The 22,524-nt window shown below is 48.7% G+C and overlaps 1 long non-coding RNA gene across 1 annotated transcript in view; it reads left to right on the top strand.

Annotated features, from left to right (window-relative positions):
• LOC137528176 (uncharacterized) overlaps positions 1–21,695 on the top strand; it is a 29,321-nt gene extending 7,626 nt beyond the window's left edge. The window contains exons 2-4 of the long non-coding RNA XR_011023308.1: positions 5,778–5,853; positions 9,815–9,856; positions 21,644–21,695. This is a non-coding gene — a long non-coding RNA (uncharacterized lncRNA). The remainder of the gene's footprint in view (positions 1–5,777; positions 5,854–9,814; positions 9,857–21,643) is intronic.
• The last annotated feature ends 829 nt before the right edge of the window (positions 21,696–22,524 follow it).

Genomic DNA, 22,524 nt, shown 5'->3' with positions numbered 1-22,524 from the left:
AAAGGGGCTTCATCGGAAAATATGACTTTGCCCCAGTCCTCAGCAGTCCATTCACCATACTTTCTGCAGAAGATCAATCTGTCCCCATTTTTATGCAACGCAATAATGACTGCACGCGTTTCTTTGCTGGTCACCATGGTTAACAATGGAAGATCAATGATCAAAGGTTTATTTGGGATTCAGTTGATTTCCATGGCAAAGAAGGACTATGCAATTCATCTGAACACTCTTCATAATGCTGAATACACACGGTGCGTTTGCGCACTCGATTTCCCGCTCCATTCCTGTCGATTCGTTTATTTCCAACATGTCCGATTTGGATTTCGATGGATCGTTAGGTCGATTCGCATGCAAAGTATGCCAAATCGACCCAACGATCCATCGAAATCCAAATCGGACATTTTGGAAATAAACGAATCGACGGGAATCGAGCGGGAAATCGAGTCTGCGAACGCACCGTGCGTATCCAGCATTACATTCTGGAGTATATGCAAATTGCTATTATAAAAACTTAAAGGGGAACTTCAGCCTAAACAAACATACTGTCATTAAGTTACATTAGTTATGTTAATTCGAATAGATAGTTAATATAATCTTTTACCCACCCCGTTTTAAAAGAACAGGCAAATGTTTGTGATTCATGGGGGCTGCCATCTTTGTCATGGGGCAGCCATCTTTTTGGTTGAAAGGAGATGACAAGGAGCAGGAGACACAGTTCCAACTGTCCTGTGTCCTGATTACCCCTCCCAGCTGCACACGGTAGGCTTCAAATGTCAAATTCAAAATGTAAAAGAAAAAAAATTGCACCAAAACAGCATAACGAGAACAACAACATCAGAAATCCCATCATGCTTTGCACAGCATCAGGGGAAAAAAGCCCGGGCAGTTTTCTTCTGTGCAGCTAAAAGTGAGGCTTGTATAAGAGAAACAAAGTTCTGATGCTGTGAAACGGTTAAATAAACATAAAGCCTTTTCAGTTCTGCTGAGTCGATTTTTAGTCTGCAGGTTCACTTTAAGCACCAACTTTTCTAATGTCCAATATTTTTGACAGTCTCAAAACTTTTATCCAGGACTGTATTCATTTTTATTCTGGTAATTTCTAAACATTTTATAGGAAATAAATTTACCATTTTATTTTCTATCTTTTTTGGTTTTGGCGCTGCTATTTTAAACCTTTTGCTGCGCAGCCCTAATGTGATTGGTCCATGTGCACATGGTCTGTAGATTATATATATAGGCTTAGTGGATAGAGGGATTTGGGGTTGGTGGGTTTGGGGGCGGTGGAGGATTTGGAGGACATCTGTTGTCATATATGTTTTTATGAATATTTTCATGCAAGTGTTTAATATAGTTTTGTATTTTTATAAGAAATGTATATTTGTATTCAATCAGGCCATACCCCTTCCATAGCTTATCTCAAAAGGTTTTTTCCTTCCTATTTTACACCCAGGCCCGCCATCAGGGGGGGACATCCGTGACTCCCGTCACGGGCCCGGGCCTGCAGGGGGGCCCCATCCCCGCCGCGGCCCTAGCGGGTGCCGCCCGACCGCCGCTCAACCTCCCCTGGCCGCTGCTCCCTCCCTCCATCCCTCTAGCCGCCGCCTCCGCCGCCGCGTCAGACCCCGATCAGGCGGCGACAATAGTGCGGGCGCTAGGACCCAGCGCCCGCACTGATATGCGGAAGTGACGTCACTTCCGCATATAGAGCGGGTGCGTCCAGCGCCCGCTCTTACTGGTCGGGTCGCCGCTGATCTTGAGGTCTGACGCTGCTGGCAGCCTGGCAAGGTAGGGGAAGCAGCGGCGGCGGCTGGGGGGGCCTCCCTGTCACTCACTCACTAGCTAAAGGGCCTCCCTGTCACTCACTCCCTAGCTAAAGGGCCTCCCTGTCACTCACTCACTGCCTAATGGGGCTCCCTGTCACTCACTCACTAGCTAAAGGGCCTCCCTGTCACTCACTCACTAGCTAAAGGGCCTCCCTGTCACTCACTCACTAGCTAAAGGGGCTCCCTGTCACTCACTCACTAGCTAAAGGGGCTCCCAGTCACTCACTCACTAGCTAAAGGGCCTCCCTGTCACTCACTCACTAGCTAAAGGGGCTCCCTGTCACTCACTCACTAGCTAAAGGGGCTCCCTGTCACTCACTCACTAGCTAAAGGGCCTCCCTGTCACTCACTCACTAGCTAAAGGGGCTCCCTGTCACTCACTCACTAGCTAAAGGGGCTCCCTGTCACTCACTCACTAGCTAAAGGGGCTCCCTGTCACTCACTCACTAGCTAAAGGGGCTCCCTGTCACTCACTCACTAGCTAAAGGGGCTCCCTGTCACTCACTCACTAGCTAAAGGGGCTCCCTGTCACTCACTCACTAGCTAAAGGGCCTCCCTGTCACTCACTCACTAGCTAAAGGGCCTCCCTGTCACTCACTCACTAGATAAAGGGGCTCCCTGTCACTCACTCACTAGCTAAAGGTGCTCCCTGTCACTCACTCACTAGCTAAAGGTGCTCCCTGTCACTCACTCACTAGCTAAAGGGGCTCCCTGTCACTCACTCACTAGCTAAAGGGGCTCCCTGTCACTCACTCACTAGCTAAAGGGGCTCCCTGTCACTCACTCACTAGCTAAAGGGGCTCCCTGTCACTCACTCACTAGCTAAAGGGGCTCCCTGTCACTCACTCACTAGCTAAAGGGGCTCCCTGTCACTCACTCACTAGCTAAAGGGGCTCCCTGTCACTCACTCACTAGCTAAAGGGGCTCCCTGTCACTCACTCACTTGCTAAAGGGCCTCCCTGTCACTCACTCACTAGCTAAAGGGGCTCCCTGTCACTCACTCACTAGCTAAAGGGGCTCCCTGTCACTCACTCACTAGCTAAAGGGCCTCCCTGTCACTCACTCACTAGCTAAAGGGGCTCCCTGTCACTCACTCACTCACTCCCTAAAGGGGCTCCCTGTCACTCACTCACTACCTAAAAGGGCTCCATGTCACTCACTACCTAACCTGGGGGTCCCTGTCAGAATCCAGGTGAGAGGTGTCTACCATAATAAGGGGGCATTCTGCCTATTTGTGTGAAATACTGTCTATTTATGTGCCTCATGACTGCTGAATTTGTCTTGTTGGGGGCCTCATGATTGCTGAATTTGTCTTGTTGGGGGCCTCATGATTGCTGAATTTGTCTTGTTGGGGGCCTCATGATTGCTGAATTTGTCTTGTTGGGGGTCACATGATTGCTAACTGCGAGACTAAGGGAAAAGCTGAATCATTACCATATGAGACAATAGCATTAAACCTACTTTTTTAGCTTTTTTAAACAGAAAATAAAACTGGGAGGTTCTAAAAAAATGATGGAGCACTTCCTCCTTCCGGCTTGAAGGAGGAAGTGCTCGATATCGAGGCTTGCAACGCGTCCATTCAGAAACTTGCACCTCGTTGAAACGCTGGGCGGAGAACGGCGGTCTGGGTAATTAACCCCGCCGCATCTAGCCGCTTAGCTGTGGCAATTAGAGCTAACTTGAATCACGAGTATCCACTGTGGTTATTCGTGATTAATTTGTGGACAGCAAGCCTCCAACTAGCTCTGCCAACATGTAATGGCTACGCACATTTCTCAGTTTGGTGGGGGGGGGGGGGGGGGGCCCGGACTGATGATTTGTGAGGGGCCCCAAAATTTCTGATGGCGGCCCTGTTTATACCTATTGGCTACTATTTGCATGCCTATCTTGATTTTATGTGCATGCGAAAAGCAGCCAATACACAGAGATCCTCACATAGCTGGTCATATGCGAGAGAGCTGACAATAATGATCTGCAACTTTTAAGAGGTTTAGAAGGGGACCAGTCAAACGCAGCCTCCTCAGTAGGGATGATCAATGATATGCAAACATTTCTGAGTTTATAGAAATGTATGTACATTTGTATGCAAATATATGCAGCTTGAAAATGAACCAAACAAGTCCCACCCAGGTTTAAGCTGATTTGTCCATTTTCAAGCTGCTTATATTTGCATAAAAATGTACATATATTTGCATAAACTGGTACATATTTGCATATCATTGATGATCCCTACGCCTCAGGTTATTAATTGCAGAAATTTTAAAGGCTCTCTGTCCGTTTTGGCTGACTTACCTGTTTAAGTGAGTCTGGAGATAAACAGTGATTATTAGAATTACAGCTGTGTTATCTTTAAAAACAACATGAGCCTTTTCCTGCCTGCTTATTATAAACACAGCAGGAGACGTGCATAAACCACAGTCTGCAACCCACTGGCAGCTCATTCTGTAATACACAAAAGCAGCAAAAATGCTGTATATAGAAATGTTTCAAACTTTATTATAGGTGGAAAACAGTATTCAGTCATTACAGCAAAGCATCGGGTAAGCAGGGCTGGTTCTCTCATGGAGCAAGGTGAAACATTTGCCTCAGACGCAGAGATTACAGGGGCAGCATTTTTGTACTGTGTTTACACTAACAGCAGGAGAGCCAGGTGAAGAGGTCATCATTGGGGAAAAGCAGCTTGTTGTGCTATGTGAGGAGTCTGACAATGAGTGAGGAGGAGGCATGAAATCAGCAGTGTTTCATTTGACTTGCACAGCAGAAGGGAGGAGGCGGTACTGCTATCCTGACTGAGGAGGAATAGAGGATGGCTGACTGGCTTAGGGTGAGCAGTTTGTTTGTCACAGACTCACAGCCGGCCAGTGTGCTATTGTGTGAGTAAATTGTCGGGTGCTGTGCGATCCTTCCAAATCGGGAAGGGGAGGGGAGAGGGGAATGTGCATCCTCACAAGTGTCCCTCAGGCAGCAAGTCTAGCACCGCCCCTGAGGATAAGGTAAGGTGATAGTAGAACATCGGTAAAATTATACCGTTCCGGTGATCCTTGTAGTGACCTTGTACTCAAGAATACCTGGAAAACTGAGAGACCAGGAGCCCAATGGTGTAATATCATTAATAAATGGGAAGTTGTAAGTATATACAGCTATACTCACAAGAGTGGGTTGCAGATCCCTGCAAACACCGTATAAGCCAAAGGGAGATTAACCATCCCCGCTTAGTTTTCCAGGTCCTGACGGAAGCTGCATATCACTCTTCTGGATTTGTATTATTATTACTCCAAAGGAGGTTTATCTGGATACTCATAAGGATGGAGGCAGGCCCGGTCTGCCCATGATGCCAAGTGAGGCGACTTCCTCAGGCGGCAGAAGTTTGGGGGCAGCACCAGGCAGAAACAGGAAGTGAAGAGAGCGCCTGGCCAACCTATACTGGGGCAACTGTACCTGGCTAACCTATACTGGGGGCAACTGTACCTAGCTACCAATACTGGGGGCACCTATACTTGGCTACCTACTTATACTAAGGGTGTTTTTCTGCAGTGCAAATTGTCCAGTGCTTTGCGACCATTCAATTTCAGGGGGTTGCATCCTCACAAGTTTTCCTCAATATTTATAAACTTCTAATACTTAAGATATGAATGAGAGGTAATCTCTTACCTCTCCTGATGAGGAAAACACCAGTGGTACTATTTATTCAAAACACAACATCACAACTCGTTTGACGGGTACTAGCCCACCTCCTCAGGTCAATGCGCAGTGCCTTGCAGCAAGATGAACAGGATATGTGCGCCTCTGAAACCTACTAACATTCTACTATTGGGAACAGGTCATAGTGAGTTAGATCAAGAGTGGATTTTTATCTCAGCACTTGATGAAACAGGATATATCGTTATCGATGCTCTGCATTGACCTATTTTTTTGTTTTATAATCTCTTTACACCTGTCTCTTGTGTCTTTTAGGCTTACGATGGAAGGTAAAGGGAGATTCGATAGTGAATTGCAGTTGAAACGCCGCATGGATCAGGTCACTGATGAGGTGAGTGAGGATCAGGGCTATTTCTGGGTATAAGCAAGGTATTTAAAGGATCACTGTCGCAAAAATCTTAAAATTTAAAATACACGTAAACATACACAAATAAGAAGTACGTTTCTTCCAGAGTAAAATGAGCCATAAATTACTTTTCTCCTAAGTTGCTGTCACTTACAGTAAGTAGTAGAAATCTGTCATTACCAACAGGTTTTGGGCTAGCCCATCTTCTCATGGGGGGTTCTCAGGGTTTTCTTAATTTTTAAATGCACTTAGTGAACGGCAGTTGGTCCATCCAACTGCCAAAGAAGTGCGCAGCTAGCAGGTAGGCTGGCCAGCATCTTTGTATAAATCTTTTTCAGGGACTGTCTTTATAAAGAATAAAGGCCATGCTGAGAATCCCCCATGAAGAGATGGACTAACCCAAAACCTGTTGGTTCCATCAGAATTCTACTACTTACCGTAAGTGGCAGCAACATAAGAGAAAAGTAATGTATGTATTTCTAATTTTACTCTGGAAGAAATTTACTTCTTATTTGAATGTGTTTTAAATTTTAATATTTTAGCGACCGTTCCTCTTTAAAGGGCAAACGCCTGCCTGTCCCAAAAAGGGTTAAGGTGGCCACACACAATACAATAAAATGATCCAATTTTATGGCAATTTGATAAAAATAATTAGTTGAACAGAAGGACCGAAAGCTTCTTATTTGCTTGAGAAATCTGATCAGATTACCCATTGTTTCCATAAAAGTTGATCGGAAGTGGCAGATTTTTCTGATCAATCTTTATAAAAATTTAATGGTGTAGGGTAGATTATCAACATTCAGAATCAGAATCAGAATCAGAATCATTTATTTATAGCCAAGCACGACTTGGTCGTACCCGGAATTGGGCTTGGCACAAAGCAGGTACAGGAAAAGACAGGCAACAGAGATAACAGGAAACATACATCAAACATAATGTAGTATGACAACAGAGAAAAACCTTGTTCACAGTGAATAAGGAGATCTGCCGTGCAGACATGCTTAATGGACGGTTCTGGCTAGTTGGGGAAGAACGGTTCTGGTTAGTTGGGGAAGAACAGGCTGATGGAGGACGGTGCAGTGGCGGAGGTGGATGAGCGAGAGTCTAGAGAGTTCAGTGATTTGAGTCGACTGCTGAGGGGAAGAAACTATTCCTGTGCCTTGAGGTCCTGGTGTAGATGGAACGATACCTCTGACCCGAACGGAGGCGACTGAAGTAGCGAGAGCCTTGGTGTGAGGGATCGTTAGCGATCCGCATAGCTCTGGAGCAGAGTCTGGTGTTGTAGAGGAGGTCTAGAGGGGGGAGAGGTTTTCCAATGATTCTTTCCGCTGATCTTATGACCCTCTGTAGCTTGTGTCTGTCACTGGCAGAGGAGCCAGCGTACCAGACCAGTATAGAAAAGCACAGGACAGATTCAATTGTGGAAGCTTGTCAGAAGTTTCTGGTCCATACCGAACTTCCTCAGTTGGCGGAGGAAGAATAGTCTCTGCTGGGCTTTCTTCTGGATGGAGGTGGTGTTGACCTTCCACCTCAGGTCGTAGGAGATGGTTGTGCCCAGGAGACGAGCACAGGGGAGTCGTGAGACTTCCGTGCCTTCTATATGGTTGGGGGGTGGGGTGAGGGTGCGTTTCCTAAAGTCTATGATCAGCTCAACAGTTTTTGCGGTGTTGAGGACCAGCCCATTCACCTTACACCAGTTGCAGATACTATCGACACGGTCGAAGTAGAAGGTGGGGAGAGGCACACCTTACCGTAGTGCGGGTGCATAACCATGGATGTTAGCAGCATCCAGAAAACAGTCCAAAGGTAGTAAGGATTGGTTAGCACTCCAGCTTCTCAAATGAGCAAATATTTATTCTTCAATCATGTGTCAACACAAGGTTAACAATTGTTTCGGGGCCAGCAAGGGTCCCCTTCATCAGAACAGTGCAGACAGTGCACTGTTCTGATGAAGGGGACCTTACTATCGACACGGTGACGGTAAGCCTCCTCATCGTTGTTGGTGATAAGTCCCACAATGGTGGTGTCGTCCGCAAATTTGATAACTTTGACGGAGCTTTCAGTGGATTCGCAGTTGTTTGTATACAGGGAGAACAGGATCGGTGACAGGACGCAGCCTTGTGGCACCCCTGTGTTGATGGTCCTTTTATTTTGATTGAAGAACCCAAGCAATGTTTTCAGATATTTAATCATAACTGTGGGAAAACTGAACATGTGTGACACATCGGTCATCAATGTTACAATCAATCAGAAAAATGTAGCGTAATTCTTGAGTTGAAAAGCAATATAAGAATTGTATGGTGCTTGGCCACCTTTGAGGTGGAGACACACGATTAAATTAAATGGTAGCAGGAAAAAAGGGCGCGGCGGCTGGTGGACGAAAAAGGGCACCCACCATAGACTCTAATGCCTTTATCGTTAATATGGCGCCCAAAACAGAGAAAAAGGCATGGGATAAATATCGTTAACAACATTAGAACATTAAAGTTTTTGAATTATTTTATCGTTTTAGAAACTTGCAACTTCTGAGCGACTGGTCCTTGCATTCCTCAAGAGCTCCACCAATGCCCTCCTCGACCCGCATCAATTTGCATATAGGGCAAATAGGTCAGTCGAGGATGCCATCAATATCAGCCTGGCATACATCACGGAGCATCTCGACAACCCTGACTCAATCATTTTTTTTTCATAATTGGAGAAAAATTAAACACATATATGTGACACATTCGGCAGATTTTTTAAATGTTACAATCAATAAAAAAAATGTATTTTGATTCTTGAATTGAAAAGCAATACAAAACTTCTATGGTGTGTGGCCACCTTTATGGGTGGAACGCACTTGGACATTTTTGGCAGCATTTTGGGATCGCCGATGATCGATGGCGATTCCCGAAAACACTTTGCTAATGTTAGTGAGTGAGGGGGAACCCATGGGTGCAATTGTGATTAGGGGTAATCGCAATCGCAGAACACGCTGCATAAATTGCTTATCAAAGTGATTATGCAGCACTTTGGGGGGCTGAGTGATCGCGTTTAAAATAAAACTTTAAATACTTACCCCGTGTCTTGATTTCCTTCTTGATTTCCGGGTCTCCATTTTACTAAAAAAAAAAAAAAAAAAAAATGAATCGCAAATCGGAAGCACTATACAGTTTACAGTACAGCGCTTCCAAGCGCCAGGGAATTGCAAGCACAATTGCCCTAGGAATCGCTACACACACAGCTGCTGCAATTTTAAAGCGCTGCAGCCATTCCTAGTGGGTTCCAGGCCTAAAGCCGATCACAGTGTTTCCCTCATTAGTCCCTACACAGAGGCTGGATTCGCAATGAACTGTTGCATAATGCACATGTTGTAATGTGTGAATTGCATGCAGTGAGTTAGAATAACACGATCCATTACAACACAGAGATGTGAACAGCTCTATAGTATTGTATGGGCAGTGAGCTGACATGCAGGATTAATCTGCAACACAACTGAGCATTTTCAACAGGGCCTCACCCTCTAACACGGTACCAGAGATGGATTCAGGTGAAATGGAACCCTAGGCAAGCAACAACTTTGAGCCTATCCTTGATGGCAATCTGGCTTTTTTGTCCATTTGTTGGGGGACTAGCATAAACCAGGCCCCTAGACTTTCTCCAGGCCCTAGGCACCTGCCTTACTTGCCTTGTGGATGATCCGACTCTGCCCTGTACATTACGCATCATACCACATGGTAAATGCACAATCAGGATTTTAACTAAAATAGGGATCCCTCACATTGTGCACAGGAATCAGTTTTAGCAATACACATTGTACCTCACACCATTTACACAAGTGGAATGTATACTGAGCCTGTTTGGTTGTCAGATGGGGGTGGTGATTGAAATGTGAGCTGAGTGGATGGAAGCCTATTTTACTCTCAAAGTAACCAAGATATAATAATCTCGATCTTCTCTCCTCTAGTCTCTGGACATCACTCGCCGGATGGTGCAGCTGGTGGAAGAGGTAAGTGTGGAGTATCCAGTGTATGTCAATGGAGATCTCCATTATGTGTAGTTCTGTGTGTTCTTTGCAGTCAGATAAGCTGCTCAGCAAAGTCCATGTTATCCGGAACTCAGACAACTGGAAGTCTCAACTAACCAGCATGCCTGAATCATAACAGGGACTTCAATTTTGGTGGGTTTTGAGGCTTTGAAAATGCTTACTGAGCCTCCAGTGCCATCTTGCAGCCTTCCTGCAGCACCTAGCGGGCTCCTAGTGGCTTTCGGCGTCTGTGCATGCAAGCTGGTGTGTCACCTGACTAGTGTTGGGCGAACAGTGTTCGCCACTGTTCGGGTTCTGCAGAACATCACCCTGTTCGGGTGATGTTCGAGTTCGGCCGAACACCTGACGGTGCTCGGCCAAACCGTTCGGCCATATGGCCGAACTAAGAGCGCATGGCCGAACGTTCCCCGAACGTTCGGCTAGCGCTGTGATTGGCCGAACGGGTCACGTGGTTCGGACCCGAACGCGCTCTGATTGGCCGAACTGTCACGTGGTTCGGGTAAATAAATACCCGAACCACGTCATATCTCCGCCATTTGTCTGTGGGTTTAGCTTTGGGTAGGCAGGCAGGGTAGTTCGCGCTCCAGCCACGCTAGCCAGGGTCCCCCCCAGTCATTGTGTGTCACTGCTGGGAACAGTAGTACACTGCTTGTTCAGCCACACTATATAGCATTCTGTGTACTGTTCTGTGTCTGCTGGGAACAGTGGTACACCGCTCGTTCAGCCACACTATATAGCATTCTGTGTACTGTTCTGTGTCTGCTGGGAACAGTAGTACACCGCTCGTTCAGCCACACTATATAGCATTCTGTGTACTGTTCTGTGTCTGCTGGGAACAGTAGTACACCGCTCGTTCAGCCACACTATATAGCATTCTGTGTACTGTTCTGTGTCTGCTGGGAACAGTAGTACACCGCTCGTTCAGCCACACTATATAGCATTCTGTGTACTGTTCTGTGTCTGCTGGGAACAGTGGTACACCGCTCGTTCAGCCACACTATATAGCATTCTGTGTACTGTTCTGTGTCTGCTGGGAACAGTAGTACACCGCTCGTTCAGCCACACTATATAGCATTCTGTGTACTGTTCTGTGTCTGCTGGGAACAGTAGTACACCGCTCGTTCAGCCACACTATATAGCATTCTGTGTACTGTTCTGTGTCTGCTGGGAACAGTAGTACACCGCTCGTTCAGCCACACTATATAGCATTCTGTGTACTGTTCTGTGTCTGCTGGGAACAGTAGTACACCGCTCGTTCAGCCACACTATATAGCATTCTGTGTACTGTTCTGTGTCTGCTGGGAACAGTAGTACACCGCTCGTTCAGCCACACTATATAGCATTCTGTGTACTGTTCTGTGTCTGCTGGGAACAGTAGTACACCGCTCGTTCAGCCACACTATATAGCATTCTGTGTACTGTTCTGTGTCTGCTGGGAATAGTGGTACACCGCTCGTTCAGCCACACTATATAGCATTCTGTGTACTGTTCTGTGTCTGCTGGGAACAGTGGTACACCGCTCGTTCAGCCACACTATATAGCATTCTGTGTACTGTTCTGTGTCTGCTGGGAACAGTAGTACACCGCTCGTTCAGCCACACTATATAGCATTCTGTGTACTGTTCTGTGTCTGCTGGGAACAGTAGTACACCGCTCGTTCAGCCACACTATATAGCATTCTGTGTACTGTTCTGTGTCTGCTGGGAATAGTGGTACACCGCTCGTTCAGCCACACTATATAGCATTCTGTGTACTGTTCTGTGTCTGCTGGGAATAGTGGTACACCGCTCGTTCGCCACTGTATAGCATTGTGCTCTGTGTCGCTGCTGGGAATAGTGGTACACCGCTCACCCGTCACTGTATAGCATTGTGCTCTGTGTCGCTGCTGGGAATAGTGGTACACCGCTCACCCGTCACTGTATAGCATTGTGCTCTGTGTCGCTGCTGGGAATAGTGGTACACCGCTCACCCGTCACTGTATAGCATTGTGCTCTGTGTCGCTGCTGGGAATAGTGGTACTGTATAGCATTTCTGTACTGCCACTGTACTGCTGCCAGTCAGCGTGTACTGTAAGGATAAGTGAAATGAGGAAGAAATCCGGTGAAAGAGGGAGGGGCAAGGGAAGAGGTGTTTCCCCTGACGGTTCACGTACAGGCCACAGGGGAGCACCCAAGAAAACCCACTCAATACCGCCCATGTTGTCCAGGACAACAACCCTCACAAATCCAAAAGAACAGGACCAGATAATTACTTGGATGACCTCTCAAGCGTCCAGCAGTGGGTTAAGCAGCACCAGCACATCACGCACGAGGTCCGAGTCCTCAGCCAGTTACAAGGAGCCAGTGGGCACAAAGCTGACACAACCGGCAGCGACACCACGCACACAACTGCCAGATAACCAGTCCGATGAATTACCTCAGGACACAATGGGGTATTCGCAGGAGCTATTCCCAGCCCAACAAACTTCCACCTTTCAAAGGTCAATGGAGGAACAGCCAGAAATGTTGTGCCTGGATTCACAACCGTTAACTGTGGGAAATGCACCGCGCACTGAAATACAAGGCGAGTCCGAAGAGGACTCGGAAACCCAAATCCCAGAGCAATTTGGGCAGGAGGGGTTGCAATTGCAGGAGGTCGGCCGACAAGATCTGGAAGACGACGTTGGAGTGTGCTGCGCAGAGGTTGTTGTGGGGAACTCTACTCCACGGCGGTGGCCCACAATGACATATGACGAGTTTGAGGAGATGGAAGAGGAGGGTATGGACAATGTGGACAGAGACCCAGATTTTGTTTGTGAACGAGAACATCGCCGTCGTAGCAGCAGCACAGATGAGTCTGTTGAAGAACACACTGCTTCACGAGTTCGCCTTGTGCCACAAGGTAGGCGGCGCGCAATTTCAGGCACCACAAGCGTGGAAGTTCAAGTGAGAGGCAAAAGAGGAGCAAACAGAAATCGCCAGCAAGGAGGCAGGTGCTCCAAAGTCTGGGCTTTCTTTGAAGACTGCACTGAGGATGTTACCATGGCGATTTGCAAGGTGTGCAAGACCCGCCTGAGCAGGGGGAAAAATATTAACAACCTCTCCACCACCAGCATGAGCCGTCACATGCTATCCAAACATCCCACTCTTTGGGCAAACGCGTCAGGACAGGGTACCAGAAACAACACTGCCTCCCTTGGGTTCACCAGACCCGCCTCAGCAGCAGCAGTAGCCCAGCCATTGCGTGGTTCACAACATTCACAAACATCAGACGACGCTGACACTGTCACTTTCCGGAGTAGTGCTCTTGAGGTCTCCCAGTGTTCATCAAACACAACAACCAACAGCCCTTCCGTGTGCAGCGCTACGGTTCAGTTGTCTGTGTCGGAGATGTTTGAGCGCAAGAGGAAATTGCCAGCAAATGACCCCCGGGCCGTGGCAGTAACAGCCAGCATAGCCAAGCTTCTGGCCTGCGAAATGCTGCCATATCGATTGGTGGAGACAAACAGCTTCAAGGGCATGATGTCAGTGGCCATCCCACGTTACGTGGTTCCCAGCCGCTACCACTTTGCATGCTCTGCAGTGCCTGAGTTGCATGAGCACGTGGTCAGCAAAATAACCCGAAGCTTGAAGAATGCCGTTGCCTGCAAGGTTCACCTCACCACTGACACCTGGACGAGTGCGTTCGGCCAGGGTCGATACATCTCCCTTACCGCGCACTGGGTGAACCTTGTGGAGCCTGGCAGCGATTCCTCACCTGCTACGGCACGGGTGTTGCCCACGCCACAAACAGCTGCACCGCCGTCCCTCCCACTGGATAACAGCAGCACCTACCTCTCTGACTCCTTCTCCTCCAACGCATCTCAAAGCTGTACCTCATCCGGAAACGCTAACCCAGCAGCAGTAGGATCGTGGAAGCAGTGCAGCACAGCTGTTGGCATGCGTCAGCAAGCGTTGCTGAAGCTAATCTGCCTTGGGGATAAGCAGCACACAGGGGAGGAAATTTGGAGGGGAATAAAGGAACAGACGGATTTGTGGCTGGCACCGCTGGACCTGAAACCGGGCATGGTTGTGTGTGATAATGGGAGTAATCTCATTCGCGCTTTAAGGTTGGCTAAGCTGACACACATCCCTTGCCTGGCGCACGTGATGAACCTAGTAGTTCAGCGGTTCCTGAGGACATACCCAGGCGTGCCCGATCTGCTGTTGAAGGTGCGTTGAGTGTCCAAACATTGTAGAAATTCCAGTACTGCTTCGGGGGCACTCGCCAAGATGCAGGAGCGCTTCAATCTCCCCCACCATCGCTTGCTGTGTGATGTCCCTACGCGCTGGAATTCTACGCTGCACATGCTAGCCCGCTTTTGCGAGCAGAAGAGTGCAGTGGTCCAGTACATGACGGCGCAGTACCGAGGCGCATCCGGCCAGCTGCCAAGCTTCTGTGGATCCGATTGGGACAACATGTTGGACCTCTGCCAAGTCCTCCAAAATTTTGAGCAATCCACATTGCTTGTGAGCAGTGACAACTCTTCAGTCAGCATTACCATACCACTGCTGTGTTTACTGAAGAGGTCGATGTTAAAAATCAAGGAAACAGCTGTCATGATGCAACTGGGGGAATCTGAAGGAGAAAACGATCAGCGTGATGGTACCAACATCAGGCCATCCGCCTCAGGGAACGCTGGCCCCAGCAGCTATGACGAAGAAGAGGAGGAGGAACAGCTGGAGTTGGAGCAGGAATTTCATGCCACCACTGACGAGGGCCAGAGCGGTGCACGTTGGACTTCCACAATTCAACGCGAATGGTCAGCAGAAGCAGACCAGGAGGAAGGTGACGACTATGATGCATCACAACAACTATCACAACGCTCACAAGAGGATGATGAGGATTCTGGTAGGACTCTGGCACACATGGCTCAATTCATGCTAGACTGCATTGAACGTGACCCACGCATTGTGCGCATTCTGAAAAACACCAATTACTAGGTTTATACCCTTCTGGATCCACGGTACAAACACAATGTTCCAAAACTGCTTGAAGAAAGAGTCAGACAGGTCAAAATGGAAGAATACCAGCAGGCCCTTGTGGAGACTTTAGAGAGGAGATTGACATCCTCCCCCTCCTCTAGCCAGTTGTACGCAGACAGACTGACTTCCGCAAACCCAGGACGACCAGGAGGGCAGCAAACAACGCAAGCCGCAGCTAGTACCCAAAAGGGAATGGTATCGGCAGTGTCCTTGGAGTGGGAAAATTTTCTGACACCCATACAGCCGCAGCCCACTGAACAGCAAGCGTGCAGATCCACCTCCAACACCGATCGCCTGGAGAAGATGGTCAAGGACTACATGTCAGATGGCGTAGCTGTGTCGAACCATCCATCTGCACCCTTCAACTATTGGGTATCGAAGCTAGACACCTGGCACGAACTGGCAATGTACGCAATAGAGGTGCTGGCTTGCCCGGCAGCCAGCGTTATGTCGGAACGCTGTTTCAGTGCTGCCGGAGGCATCGTCACAGATCGGCGTATCCGCCTCTCTACAGAAAATGCAGACCGTCTGACTCAAATTAAAATGAATCAATCCTGGATTGGAAATGACTACGCAACACTCCAGGACCCCAACCAAGTAACATGACCAATGAACATCTGGGATGGTGTTGCGTTTCCGGGCCCTGTTTATTGAACCTCTCATCTGTATTACATTTATGACTGCATGGCGGCAAAAAGCATTGCTGCTATATCCGCACGCTTTTTGTCCACATGCAAGGCCTGGGTTGTTGTGTCTCACAAAGCGTGGCCTTCTCCTCCTGCGCCTGCTCCTGTTCCATCACGTCTGCTGCTGCTGGGTTAGCGTTGCCGCGTGGTCCCTGTTTATTGAACCACTTATCTTTATTACATTTATGACTGCATGGCGGTACAAAGCATGCTATCCGCACGCTTCTTGCCCTCATGCAAGGCCTGGGTTGTTGTGTCTCACAAAGCGTGGCCTTCTCCTCCTGCGCCTGCTCCTGTTCCATCACGTCTGCTGCTGCTGGGTTAGCGTTGCCGCGTGGTCCCTGTTTATTGAACCACTTATCTTTATTACATTTATGACTGCATGGCGGTACAAAGCATGCTATCCGCACGCTTCTTGCCCTCATGCAAGGCCGGGGTTGTTGTGTCTCACAAAGCGTGGCCTTCTTCTCCTCCTGCGCCACCCTCCTCCTGTTCCATCACGTGTGCTGCTGCTGGGTTAGCGTTACCGGTCCCTTTTCCTGGAACCTCTTATATGTATTACATTTATGACTGCATGCCGACAAAAAACATGTTACCTGTGCAAAGAAAACAGACATTTCCCGCATTTAAAAGACAGTTTTCCCTTTGAAACTTTAAAATCGATTTTCTCAAAAACTATAAGCTCTTTTTGCTAATTTTTTTTTCCTCTTGTACCCACTCCCAAGGTGCACATACCCTGTAAATTTGGGGTATGTAGCATGTAAGGAGGCTTTACAAACCACAAAAGTTCGGGTCCCCATTGACTTCCATTATGTTCGGAGTTCGGGTCGAACACCCGAACATCGCGGCCATGTTCGGCCTGTTCGGCCCGAACCCGAACATCTAGATGTTCGCCCAACACTACACCTGACCCAGTGCAAGCCAAGTGACACGCTGGATTGTGTGCACGGGGGAAGCCTGAAAGCCGCTAGGAGCCGGCTAGGTGCTGGAGGAAGGCTGCTAGACATTGCTGAAGGCTCGGTAAGTATTTTTTGGGGATGGTGGTGTGGGGGTTTGTGCTTTTTAGTCCCTTTTTCTCAAGCAATCGGCAAGCACATGTATCCAGCATCAGGCAAGTCCTGCTGGTGCCGGATATGGGGGACTCTGTTGCATAATGACTATATTATTACTGCTTGACCTCTTGGGCACTTGTGCATGGACTCAGCACAGTTGCAGACTTATGAAGGACAAGAATTAAGTCTCTAGGGTAAGAGATGAGTCCTTCAAATACACGGCACTAAGACTCCGGGAAATATCTCCAGAAGGCAGTCATGCACAAGCTCCCCAAAGCCAATCTTTCAAGCCTCCAAACCCATTGTTGTAAAAAGAAATATAAATGCAGTGAACATCCTAACACTTAGTACCTTGAGATTTATTTAGCTAGGCTTCATGGCAGGTTTCTTGAAATAGAGAACTAATAAACAAAATAATGAGATGATGCCAAGGAAACCTGTGTACTTTTTGAAGACTAGGTAAGTGGCTGGCTAGCACAAATGTCGCCTACACGTTTTACGGCCCTTAGTTTGATTCCCAGGTAGAGCCAGGCAGGGCTTGATTTCTGGAAAGGCCGCAAAGGCAGGGCCTTGGGCAGCTGCAGCACAAGGGAGCACCTAGACATGAAAGAGGAGTTGCTACATATGAAGGAGGAGGCTGAAAATGGGGAGCAATGCATGAAAAGGGGAAACTGAGGCCCAAGGGAGCTGTTCATGAAAGAGAGTACATAGACGATATACATGAAAGAAGTGGCTGCACATGGAAAGGGAAGGGTGCTGCTGCAGATAAAAGGGGAGCCCCTACATACTTGGCCTAGGGGCACAAAAAGTGTAAATCCGGCCTTGGGTAGGGCACTTCCTGGATGGGGTCTCTATATTATCTCCATGTTTCTTCCCATACACTAAAAACATACTGGCAAGTTAACTGGCTTTCCTTAAGCCCCATCTACACCATGGGACATTGAATTGAATCGAGCCGCCGGATCGCCTCTTCCGCGTGCCCGCCGCGTCCCCGCTTGCCGCGCGTGCGCCGCATTCGATTCCCCGCTCGTGCCCACTCGTCCCCGCCGGCGCCGCTTATCTCCCGCACGATTCCCTGCCATTGTCCCCTCGCTGGGATCGAGCAGGGAATCGGCGGTGCGAAGATCCGTCCTGCCGGATCTTATCAATCGAGCCGCATCAGCGGCTCGATTGATAAGGAGCATCGCGGCCGCATCTACGCGTGTAGATGCGGCTTTAGTACTGTGGGGCTAATCTGGCTACCTATACTTGGGGGACTAATTTAGCTATCTATATTTTGGCGGACAATCTGGCTGCCTATACTTGGGGGAGGGGGGGCTAATCTGACTAACTATAGGGGGGGCACTGGCTACCCTTATTACTGGGTGTACCTCTATCTATTTATACTGCAGTTAACTATACTTGGTGCCAGTGGCGTAGCAATAGGGGATGCAGAGGTAGCGATGGCATCAGGGCCCTTGGGCTAGAGGGGCCCCGAGGGGCCCACTCCTCAAACACAGTATTAGCTCTTTATTGGTCCTGTGCTGATAATATTCACTTCTATAGTTGATTTGAATAGTAGTGATCATTAACACACAGTTTTCCATCCCCTTCTCGCACCTCTGACACTGTTACATAGTTATTTGGGTTGAAAAAAGACATACGTCCATCGAGTTCAACCAGAAAACAAAGTACAACACCAGCCTGCTCCCTCACATATCCCTGTTGCTGTGGTTGTCCTTGATTGGTTTTCAATTACAGTGGTTGTTAGCACTGGGGCCCATGGCTTCTTAGCTACGCCACTGCTTGGTGCTATCTAGTGCTGTTGTGTATCTCTAATTCCCTATACGGAGGGACTAGTGGACTATCTGGGGTACAAAGGTAATATATATATGTGTGTATTTTTTTTTGGGGGGGGGGGGGGCTTGATAGGAACCTTAATGAAGGGGGCACTAGTCTCCATAGCTGACAGTTGGGATAAGTGGACCAGGCCTCTTGCTTCGGTATCCCAGACAAGACAGAATCTTGATTGGCTTTTGTAATTGGCAGTGGCGGACATACGGCCGTGCAGGCCGTGCCGCCGCACGAGGGCCCCTGAAGTTCCGCTGCTTCAGGGGCCCATTAAGTATTGCAGGTTTTTTTTTTTTTTTTTTTATGTTTTATTTTTTTAACCTGGGGGGCCCAACTCCTGTCCTCCCCCCTCACCTCGCCCCCCCCCCCTCATGCGGCGGGAGAGCGGAAAATACAGGAAGTCTCCGGCCGGGGCGGCAGCTGCCGCTTGGTCTCCAACTTGGAGACATATCGGAAACTAAGCAGCAACTGCCTCTAGCGTCTGCTGCAGCCCCGGCCGGAGACTTCCTGTATTTTCTGCTCTCCCGCCGGCCGCCGCGCATACCGGGAGGGGGGCCCCGAGGTGAGTGAGGGAGGATAGGAGTCGGGCCCCCCACCCGGATAGCTACCCACCCGGCTACCTTACCCACCCACCCGGCTACCTACCCCGCTACCTAACCATCCACCCGGCTACCTACCCGGCTACCTAACCACCCTGCCGGCTACCTACCCACCCAGCCGACTACCTAGCTACCCACCCGGCTACCTAACCACCATGCCGGCTACCTACCTGGCTACCTACCCACCCGGCTACCTAGCTACCCACCCGGCTACCTAACCACCCTGCCGGCTACCTACCTACCCGGCTACCTACCCACCCACCCGGCTACCTAACCACCCACCCGGCTACCTAACCACCCACCCGGCTACCTACCCACCCGGATACCTACCTACCCACCCGGCTGCCTACCCACCCGGCTACCTAGCTACCCACCCGGCTACCTAACCACCCTGCCGGTTACCTACCTACCCGGCTACCTACCCACCCGGATACCTACACACCCACCAGGCTACCTACCCGGCTACCTACCCACCCACCCGGCTACCTACCCACCCGGATACCTACACACCCACCCGGCTACCTACCCGGCTACCTACCCACCCACCCGGCTACCTACCCACCCGGATACCTAACCACCCACCCGGCTACCTACCCGGCTACCTACACACCCACCCGGCTACCTACCTACCCACCAGGCTACCTACCTACCTACCCACCCGGCTACCTACCAACCCACCAGGCTACCTACCTAAAGATCCACCAGGCTACCTACCCACCCACCCAGCTACCTAACCACCCACCTACCCACCCACCAGGCTACCTACCCACCCGCCTACCCAGCCACCCACCAGGCTACCCACCCGGCTACCCAGCCACCCACCAGGCTACTTACCCACCCGGCTAAGGGCTACCTACCTACCCACCCGGCTGCCTACCTACCCACCAGGCTACCTATCCACCCAACCACCCATGGGAGCTGCGCGCCGGATGGAGGCTGGGACAGGAGGTCTGCTGCTGCAGGTGAGTAAATGTTTTTTTTTATTATTTATTTTAGCAGGTGTATGTTCTGGGCAGGTCTGCCACATGATTGCGTGTATGTTCTGGGCAGGTCTGCCACATGATTGCGTGTATGTTCTGGGCAGGTCTGCCACATGATTGCATGTATGTTCTGGGCAAATTTGCTACATGATTGCATGTGTTTTCTGGGCAAATCTGCCGACATGATTGCACGTATTTTCTGGGCATATCTGCCGACATGATTGCAGGTATTTTCTGGGCATATCTGCCGACATGATTGCAGGTATTTTCTGGGCATATCTGCCGACATGATTGCAGGTATTTTCTGGGCATATCTGCCGACATGATTGCACGTATTTTCTGGGCATATCTGCCGACATCATTGCACGTATTTTCTGGGCATATCTGCCGACATCATTGCACGTATTTTCTGGGCATATCTGCCGACATCATTGCACGTATTTTCTGGGCATATCTGCCGACATCATTGCACGTATTTTCTGGGCATATCTGCCGACATCATTGCACGTATTTTCTGGGCATATCTGCCGACATCATTGCACGTATTTTCTGGGCATATCTGCCGACATGATTGAATGTATTTTCTGGGCAAATCTGCTCACATTATGTGTATTTTCTTGAGAAAACCTGCACAATTATGTGAATTTTCTGGGGAAAGGGTCACCAAAACTTGGGCCCACTGTCTTTGCGTTGCACTTTTCAAGGGAACCTGAGGTGAGAATAATATTGAGGCTGCCATATTTCTCTCCTTTTAAGCAATACCAGTTGCCTGGTTGCCGTTCTGGTCCTCTGCCTCTTATTCTTTCAACCATAGACCCTGAACAAGCATGCAGCAGGTCAGGGGTTTCTGACAATATTGTCAGAACTGAGAAGATTAAGCTGCATGCTTGTTGCTGGTGTAATTCAGTTTATTACTGCAGCCAAATAGATCAGAAGGGCCGCCAGGCAACTAGTATTGTTTAAAAGGAAATAAATATGGCAGCCTCCATATCACTCTCACCCCGGGATCACTTTAAATTACAGTTAGCTCCGCCCTTATCCGGTCATTGCCACGCCCATTTTTTGCCGCGCCGCGCTTTGCGCGCCGCAGGTTATAGCCGCACCCATTTTTTGCAAAGCGCGCCGCAGGTCAGGGGGGCCCACAATTGATATTTTGCACAGGGGCCCACTGCTGCCTGTGTCCGCCACTGGTAATTGGTATATTTAATAATAATAATCTGAACATTTGTATAGCGCTTTTCTCCTGTCAGACTCAAAGCACTCAAGAGCTGCAGCCACTGGGACGCGCTCAAGAGGCCACCCTGCAGTGTTAGGGAGTCTTGCCTTGAACTCTTTACAGAATAGGTACTTGACCTAGCCAGGAATCAAACCCTGGTCTTCTATGTCGAAGGCAGAGCCCTTAACCAGTACACTATCCAGCCACTACTTTGGTAATGCAGTGATGGGTGATAAACACAAATATCAATACATATACCCCTCTGCATCCCAGCAGGAGCAGCAGATCCCTGGTTTACTCATTTTTGGGGAATACACTTGCTTCTATAAAAAGCAATGGTAAAATCCTACTTAAAATATGTTTATTATTTCCCTTCTGACAGAGTAAAGATGCTGGAATCCGCACGTTGGTGATGCTGGATGAACAAGGAGGTGAGGGTGCCATTCTCTGCTTCATGGGAAGAATTCTCTCTCGATTCCCCGTGGCTTGCATGTCATTTGTACAATGTCTTTTGTTCAATTCCCAATCAATTGTTCCCCCGATGAAATGCAAATCAGGCAGTAGAGATCAATGCAAAACACTGCACTTCACATTCTAAGTACAGACACATTACTCCGCATTGCCCAGTAAGAATTTAGAATTACAAATGTAATTTTAGACTTTAGAGGCGGAACACAGGATACAACAGGATGGGAAATTGACCCGCCCTATCAGACTTTAGAGGCAGAACACAGGATACAGCAGGAGGGGAGAAGGACCTTCCCTATCAGACTTTAGAGGCAGAACACAGGATACAGCAGGAGGGGAGAAGGACCTGCCCTATCAGACTTTAGAGGCGAAACACAGGATACAGTAGGAAGGGAGAAGGCGTACGTTAAAAAGGGGCGCTGGGAAAAAAGGGCGCCGGGTTTTAAACGATAAACATGGATAACGTTTAAAAATATAATGTACTATATTTCGTTTAAAAATAATGTTTTATAAAGTTATAAATCATTAAATAATGTGCATGAAATTGGCAATTGTGAAAACGTTAATCTTCCGTTTAAAAAGTGAAACGTATAATAACGTTTAAAAAAAAATAGTAAGTAACCCTCCCTGTACCTACCCCTAACCCCTAGACCCCCGTGTTGGTGCCTAAACCTAAGACCCCCCTGGTGGTGCCTAAACCTAAGACTCCCCTGATGGTGCCTAAACCTAAGACTCCCCTGGTGGTGCCTAAACCTAAGACTCCCCTGGTGGTGCCTAAACCTAAGACCCCCCTGT

Source organism: Hyperolius riggenbachi, chromosome 8, assembly GCF_040937935.1.
Source record: "Hyperolius riggenbachi isolate aHypRig1 chromosome 8, aHypRig1.pri, whole genome shotgun sequence".
Lineage (NCBI taxonomy): Eukaryota > Metazoa > Chordata > Amphibia > Anura > Hyperoliidae > Hyperolius > Hyperolius riggenbachi.
Note: the sequence above shows the minus strand (reverse complement) of the source record. Positions and strands in the feature narration are given on the sequence as shown.